Source organism: Canis aureus, chromosome 8 (assembly GCF_053574225.1).
Source record: "Canis aureus isolate CA01 chromosome 8, VMU_Caureus_v.1.0, whole genome shotgun sequence".
NCBI classification, from domain to species: Eukaryota; Metazoa; Chordata; class Mammalia; order Carnivora; family Canidae; genus Canis; species Canis aureus.
Window position 1 is genome coordinate 11,177,654 of NC_135618.1, and position 8,917 is coordinate 11,186,570.

Below are 8,917 nucleotides of genomic sequence, written 5' to 3' on the forward strand. Positions count from 1 at the left end.
AGCCCTGCACCTACCCTGACTAAAGTCAAATGATCCAGAAATGAGCACGGATCTAATGTAGGAATATCAGGGAACTCCCAAAGATTTTTTTTCAAAATGAATCTGAGTGACAAAGGTAAACTCTCTTGGGTGGCAGAAAATTGGTAGGATGAAACTCAGAAGCTGTCAACTACTCTTTTCCACTGTACGGAAAAAGTCAAAAAATATTAAGAGAATTAGGCTGACAGGAAGAAAGTGACGAGGACTAGAGAAGGAAAAAGTCCTGTTACCTTTTGAGCTCCTAAAATTTTTGATTCCAAACGCATCTGTGCTCTCTGTAGTGTAGACATTCAATCCTTACTTTTTGACTAAAACAATTCAAGTTAGGATTTGTTATTAGAACTGAAAGACTTCGAAATGAAGCCACATATAATGAGATATCATTTAGGAATATTAACCAAGGTTTCTTCTTGTATCGGTATTGCCAACCCATACATCTCCTGCCATCAACAGAGAACAGAGCACCCTCCTTTTTGGCTAAGCCCTGATTTATAGGAAAGGAGAAATACACCAAATGGGTTTGGAGAGGTCCAAGAGTAATAGGGATTTATTTCTTGCCACCTTGGTGATGTTTGAAATGACACTATACTATGACATCCAGAGACGTAGTATAGTTATTCTCAAAAACAATCTGGCAGTTCTTAATGAAATTAAATGAGCATTAGCCAACAGTGTCATTTCTTGGCATACACGCCAGATGCACAAGCATGCTGATCAACACTGCTTGTGTTTGCAGGAAACTGGCCACAGCCTAGTTGTTTGTTAATAGGGGAATGGGTAAGCTTAAGTTGAACCATATGAAATTGCTAATATTTGACCATTTTTACTATAAGAAAATATCAGTCTCATACTGTTCAACCTACTAAAATGTGGTAGATATAAATTATGAAGTAGGTAGGAACAAACAAAATATACTGTATCTTCCTACAGCAACATGAATATACTTTAAAACTTAAAGTTTATGTGTATATGTATATATATACATATATATAATCATATATATGGTGAGATTTATATCATAATGCTATTTATAAAAATTTAAAACACATACATGAGAAACAAGAGTGTGGCATGAACGTGGGGAGGCAAAAGAAAGCAAGAAAGTATGCGACCATGAAGCGAATGCTTAGTCTCCAAGATCAGACGCTTAAAGAGAAGGATAGATTAAAACCTAAAAAGAAAGAAAAGAAAGATCTCAGTGCACTCAAGGAAAGAGATGTCTCCCAACATCCTTCCTGCTTATTCTTCCAATATAACATACAGCTGGGCCCACCTTACCACATCCTGGTTGATACCAACTTTATCAACTTCTCCATTAAAGCCAAACTTGACTTAGTACAGTCAATGATGGACTGACTGTATGCCAAGTGTATCCCTGTATAACTGTGTAATGGCTGAAACTGAGAAAGTGGGGCAAAGGTATCAAGTGGCTCTAAGGATTGCCAAGGATCCAAGATTTGAACGATTGCCATAAACACACAAAGGAACCTATGCAGATGACTGCTTAGTACAGAGTAACTCAGCACAAGTGTTACAGTTGACCAGGACCTTAAACGAAGGATCCAGAAGATCCCTGGAGTTCCCATCATGTATATTTCTAACCATAGGTACAACACTGAGCGGATGCCAGATGATTATGAAGCCCCTCGATTTTAATTCTTAAAAGATAGAGTTTTTCTGCCTTCTTCTACCAACTTTTTCTGTTACCAGTTCATATTAGCAATATGCTATAGTACGAATTATTCTTCTTACCCATTTGCTCTGTTACGAGCTGAGTATGGTTAAATATACTCATTTTTTGATGTTTTGAAATCAGTATTTTGTATCATTTTAAGTATTGTTGCATCTTTCTATAAATCAGATGATTGTAAAAAAAAACAAAAAACAAAAACAAAAAAACAAAACACACACACACACACACACACAAGAATACAGTACATGTGTTGCCAGGATAGATACATATATGAGGATATATATCAAATACTATTCACAGAAATGTGGATCTGAGATAACAGAGAAAAATCAAGTATACACAGAAATGTTTTGTAAGGACCAATGATGATAATGTGTCATGGGCTAGAGGGAAATAAGCCCACTCCTCTGAACCTGAGGAGTAATAAGAGCAGGTAACCAGAAAGTCAAGGAGAAAGAAATAGAGAGAGGAAGGTCCCTGTACCAACATGAGTCCTCATCAAAAAGCAGAAAATGGGAGGAGATGTGCCTAGGAAAAGAAGACCTGAAATAGATCCCCAAGTCTTCCATCATTCCAGAAAAACATTGGTAATCTTTCCAAATATTTTCCAGGCCTTCTAGAGAGGCTGATGAGATCAAAGTAGCTGAGAGAGAGGTACCAGATAAAACAAGGTCCCTTTTTGGTGACTGGGGGAACACTATTGCTGTATGTGGCATGAATCACAGAAGCGATGGCCAGTGTCAGCTGTGGATAGAAGTAGTTGATGCCATAGAAAATGAGACCAATGATTAAAGACCTAGCATCATGATTTACATCTCCGCAGAGTCTAGAAGAGGTCAAAGGTTGCTCATCGTCATGAAGGTGCCTGCATTTTCATTGTCTTCACACCATCCAGTTCATGGGGATTCCATAAACCTTCTAATTTAGATGTATTCTGAGGACAAGTGAGAGAGGGACATCCTTTGTTTTAGTAAAAACCAGAAGTGACTAACACTAATTTGAGTTTACTTAGGGGATACTTGAGTGAGTCAGAAATAGGGGCTCAAGTTACAAATTATGTTTAGTAATAGAAAAAAAAGAAAGTTTAATTTCATACATCTGTATTTTGACTGACATTTATAATTAATGTATATATAAACATCAGTTTCTCACTACCTAGAACTCATTTAACTATTAAACTTATCTATGAATTTACATTCAAAGCAGCCTGGAAATTTTGGCTCTGTATACATTATTTTTGCACTGCAAGGAATCATAGCATGCCAGAAACAATGGTGGAGGTTTCCCTTTAATAGGCATGCCACTGGTATTTCAAAATAAATAATACATTCATTAGAAACTGATATGTCAAAAAGCTAATAATGATTCTTGGCTCATTCTTCACACAGTTTTTTGAGGGGACGAGATGGGGAGAGCATGCTTTGCAGTTGGAGACCAGTAGCTTCACAAACGTGTGCAATGCACTAAAGATGAAAGGAGGTTCCTTTGAATTAATGGCACAGCTCTAACTTGATCTAACTAGAGCAGTATCAGGGCGAGCCAGCAATGTCACCCCCTTTACATTCCATGGCATGTCTACCTTTCACAAAAAGTAGAATTTTTCTCGGGAGAATTCATCCTGCAGGATAGCGGTTCTGAGCCAAATGCACACACTTCAAGGAAGGAGCTAAGGAAAAATTCAGTGCCAAGTGGGAAGTTTGGCTCTTCAAGTATAGTATTTGAAAAAGTAGATTTGAAGAGAAAAACAAAGGAGCATCGCTAGGAGAACATCATTGATTTGTAAAATTGTGTTCAAGAGTAGAATCCATTTCAATCAAAATTCAAAACTCAACTCTATTAAATAAATCGCCTGACATCAGAGGCGCTCGGTTGAAATTACTTTGGAGGGCAATTGGAAGCACTGGTGCTCAGGCCCACTCAAAGCCAGAAGAAGCCCCCCAAGGCTTTGCAACACCCAAGGACTTTGCTGAGCACACTTTGAAATGACTTTGTAGTGATAGCTATAAAAATATGATAATAGAAGGAAAACCAATACCAAAAGCTACTTTTTATGTATATCTCCCAGGTGCTGAACTCTTAATCACATCACCTCTGTCAATCTTTCTAGCATCCTTAATCCTCAAGTTACAGATAAGCAAATTATGGTTACAATAGGTTAAGTCAGTTGCCAATATTACTAAGCTAATTATTGGCAAAGTTGGAAGAGAAACACAGGCCGCCAGAGTCTGGAAATCTGAGCTATTAATCACTCGGACTATAGACATTTATATTGGGTGACTTCTTGTTCGGTGATGATGTTATGAGGGAATAAAAGGGGCACTAGGTAAAGGTTTCCTTGGAAGGGAAGTGAAGGGTCATAAGTGGTCTAATTTAGGACACACTGGGTGTAAAGTGACTAAGAGGTTTCCAGTTGGACTTGTGTAAGCACCTGGACACACGGACCTAGAGTGCAGGAGAGGTCAGGGTAAGAGGGCAGCAATTTCAGAGCAAAACTATGGGAGATGGGTGAATGTTATGTGGGAAAAATCATGTGTGGAGAGAGGCTGTTATTAAAGCCTCCAAGAACGTTAGCATTGAAGGGGTATTGGAAGGAAGGGGAGTAATTGAGATAAAGTAGGAAAGGATATATTTGCAGAAACCTGGCAAAAAGAGAGGATATAAGTATCAGGAAGGCAGGGCTTGCTATTTTTTCTTTCCTATTTTATTCACTAAGTACCTGAAATAATGCCCCAGATACAGGAACCTATGCTTGGTCCATAGCAAAAGCCAAAGAATAATTGTATAATATAGTTATCAGGAGCAAGTGCTGCAGGGGGAACGTTGCAGTTGAAATGCTCAGGGGACACATATAGATGGTGTCACTCAAATGTCCCTCACACACTCATTTCCCAAACATAAACTCAACATAGTCTACATGCTTTTTTTTTTTTCCACAAAGTGATTTTCAAAAAGGAAGAGTTAATGATAACAATTTTCCATGACTAAAAAAATACCAAATATTTCAGGCATTTCTACATGCTTAAATATTTTCAAACTGGCTTCTTAAAAAGGAGATAATTAGAACACTTCCCCTGAACAAAAATACTAAATATTTCAGAAATTTCTTACCAAAAATGTATCTCCTAATGAGATCAAGGGTGGGGTTAACTCATTTCTGAAACGATAAAAGACTCGAGAGTTGTATTCGTTTTTAGCCTCACATTTGCCTCCTTGTACGCACACCTACACGTTAGCATGTTTTCATTAATTTTTCAGTTGGCCTATGATTTATGAAGCAGTTAATACGAATTTAGGAATTATCTGCTTCCAAAAATGCATCATAATTTGTGTCTAAGTAACAACTGTTTCAAAAAAGAAAACCACAGTCATCACTCGGTTGTGTTGGCTGACAAACCTGGAGTAATTAATCTTTGTTTTCAGTGAATATTTTATTAAATTAATTTTCAAAAATATGTGCAAATTACAGTTGAAAAAAAGCTTTTATGTGTGACAGTGAAACGTAATGAAATGTACTCGGGCCCAGACATAAGCACCTGCCAAGATTTGAAAAATGAACTGGTTGCTTTTTCTTTCTTTCTTTCTTTCTTTCTTTCTTTCTTTCTTTCTTTCTTTCTTTCTTTCTTTTTCTTTCTTTCTTTCTTCTTTCTTTCTTTCTTTCTTTCTTTCTTTCTTTCTTTCTTCTCTTTTTCTTTGTTTCTTTCCCTTCTCTTTCTTTTCTTTCTCTCTCTTTCTTTCTTTCTCTCTCTTTCTCCTTTCTCTTTTCTTTCTTTCTTTCTTTCTTTCTTTCTTTCTTTCTTTCTTTTTCTTTCTTTCTCTCTTTCTCTTTCTCCTTCTTTCTCTTTCTTTTCTTTCTCTTTCTTTCTCTCTCTCTCTCTTTCTTCTTTTTATCCCAAAGAAATCCCGGGGCCTGGAAATTTGCAAAATGAAGAGTTGCTGGCACGTTGTATTATTGTACACATGAGCAAATACCATTTGTGGGACCTTGTTCATGGACTGTATGTCAGGCTTTGAAGACAGACAGACTTGGGTTTGGATCCTGCCCTCGCCACTTCTGAAGGTGTAACTTTGAACAAATTATTTCACTTCTCTGAGCTCTTGTTCTCTTAAATCATGAATTGGGGCTACGTAGACACCCATTGCAAGGTTATTGCCAGCTCTACGAGGACATGCACTATACCTTTCTTGTCCAACAGTATATATCTGACTCCTATCACGGTAGGAGTTTAAAACTACTTGTTTTATTGGTTTGGTCAATGTGCAGAATACGATGCACGCTGCCTGCACACAGAGGGAACCCAACAAATGCCACCTCCCTTTCCTTCTTGCAGTTAATTATTTGCTTCAGTTTATCTCTCCCCTCAATATTTCTGTTATTGGAACACGTGTGCCTTTTCAGCTTGAATTGTCAGAATAGTTATCTAAACCCAAATAATCCTTTCTCCTTGGAGATGTCACACCTCCTACTTTCAAAACATTATCATTAGTCGTAATTTAATGCACAAACATAAAGCTACCCAAATATTAACCTCAACTTCCCCATGGTAGCAAGAATTTGCTCTCTTCATTTTCCTTCTTTCACATGACGTCCATGAATCCAGAGGTTAATTGCAATCGAGCTGAGTTTTACCAGTGTTTTGGTTAAATAGATGACAAGTCATGTCAGGCATGCTGTTCTTGGTTGTCACACACAAGACCGGGGGCCTCCTCTACTGTACATTCTACTAACGGTTCGGGTGTCAAGAGCAAGTGGGGTGAGGAAATACGCACTGATTGTTATTGAAATTAGGACTTCCAACAAGAAAGATTCCAAAGCAGGTCTATTATTTATCTTACATTAGAACTGTTATAAAATTGAAGCAGTGACATGATTCAATTTAGCTTTGCTTAGAACTATTGATCTTGATTTTGGTACGGAGAAGTCCTTTTGGGCTGAGGCTCGACATAGAAAATCAATTTGCTTAAAATGTTTCCTTTATACATAATAGCTTACTCATCGGGGACTGAAATTCTACATGTGAATAACACTGTAGTCTCCTTCTTGCCAATCACTGGAAGCACTATGTAAATTATAATTGGAATATTAGGGCAAAAACCTGGAGGCCGCAATCTTTCCACAGAATAATTGAATGTCAACAATGGCCCAGGAACACACTTAAAGCTGCAGTTCGGGACAGGTATAAATATACTCAAATTTAACTTTTAAGAAATGTTTTTCTTCAATGTGCACAGAGCATTTGTCCAAGGATGGGCAAACTAGAGACCTAACATAAAAAGAGTGAAGTCAGTTGTAGCTGCAAAGAGGTAGTAAGCAACCAGGCTTCCTAAAGTTAGACAGTTACATAAGCTCTCTGCATCTAAACATTCTCATTTATAAAATTGGAAAGCCCCTCCCAAATATACAATGCTTCAGTTACATCAAGAGTTATATAAACATTTTATACCTTGAAATTATATTATTTCAAAATTTTTGAAAATAAGTGCAAGAAAATGAGATGTGGTCCTAGCTTTTCTGGGATTAGGCAATAAAACAAGAATTGGGGGATTTGCACATATATGTTTATTTCAGACTCTTTCAAAATTTAGGCTGTTCCTTGTGAATTCAAGATAGTCTTCTTTTATAAATCTTATCGATCAACAAAGAAATAGAAGATCTTATGTAGTATCTTTCATGTAGTCTAATAAACCCTGTATTAATTACATAATAACAGAGACATTTAGAAACAACTTCCAGACTCTAACACAATTTTTCTTATGTTAACTAAACTTATTGTGGTAATCATTTTACAGTATTTATTAAGTCAAGTCATTATGCTGGACACATTAAACTTCCCTGGTACTGTATGTCAGTTATATCTTAATAAAACTGAAATAAAAAGAAATATCTGTATTAGTCTGTGTTTCATAGGAATTCTAGAATACTAACTAAATTCATAATTTCTTTTAAGATTTATATATGAATTTGATGATTACAAATAGGACGTTGACTGTTGCTATTAACTTTACCTTCCATTGTGACAAAAATGTTTCCTATGCTTTTTTTTTTTTTCTTGTATAGACCTAACTTTCTCTAATATGTCATGTAAATTATATGTCCCGATTTGAAGGGAGATAACATAGTTCCATACATAGATATAAAATACACTTGTTAATACTATGCATGAGTATTGCATTTTGTCTATGATCTGCTTCCATTCAATTTCCTTAGAGCTAATTTCAGAATCATTTCCCCATAAAGATTTAATTGGGAGTGTCTCTTCACTACAGATCTAATTATTTCTTACTATACCATGAACACGACACACTTCCGGCCTCATATACCCTAAAGGATTTCAATTAATTCTAGCTATTGTGAAACATTAGGAAAGTAATTCCTAGCCATTGTGCAATATGCCTAATTTGTATATATCTAAGGAAATGTGATCTAACATAATCATATTTTACCGGAGGCCAAATAAAGGACACAAATGTGTTATTGAAAGGCAAATCTTATATGATTGAAATTTGTTTTTCCTCCAGAGCAGTTACTTCAAAAATTGTCAGAAATGAGGATTATTCCATTTTCTCATGCATAAGGGGGAACAACTAATCTTTTAACTCTAGCAAATAATGGATGCATTTTAATAAGGTTTTTAAAAATCTGAAATTAGCATAACATAAAAAGGAAATTAGACATTTTATCAGTAACTACATGTAATAATTTACTAATGAGAAATTACATTTCTCTAAACATTTATAATTTTCTAAATAAATCAATAACTCAGTAAATAATTAATAAAGTCTAAGAGTTTGTCTTGTTTAATCCATACTGTCTAAAATCTGCTGTAGTTTCAAAATGAAATTTAATCAGTATACAGAATAATGACTGAGAATATGGTCTCTAGAATAAGACCGACACTTTACCTGCTATGGGAAACTGAGTAAAGTTCTGATATCTAAAATCTTAACATCTTCTTTCATAAAATGCAAATTGCAATAATACCTTCTTCACTTTCCTTATCAAGTCCCTTTGCAATGATTAAATATGATACTTGTGAAGTTGTTACCTAGCACTTATGTAACAGTGAGATCAACACTCACCTGTCCTAGAAGTCTTCCTGATTCAGAGGTAGATTTGTATAAAGTGAACACAACGGCATAAGCCCTGAACTGGTTTAAGTTAGTTTAACATGGGCTCGGAAGATTTGA

The 8,917-nt window shown here is 35.9% G+C and overlaps 1 pseudogene; it reads left to right on the plus strand.

Annotated features, from left to right (window-relative positions):
• The first annotated feature begins 1,122 nt into the window (after nucleotides 1-1,122).
• On the plus strand, nucleotides 1,123-1,695 carry LOC144318016 (rRNA-processing protein FCF1 homolog pseudogene; annotated as a pseudogene).
• The last annotated feature ends 7,222 nt before the right edge of the window (nucleotides 1,696-8,917 follow it).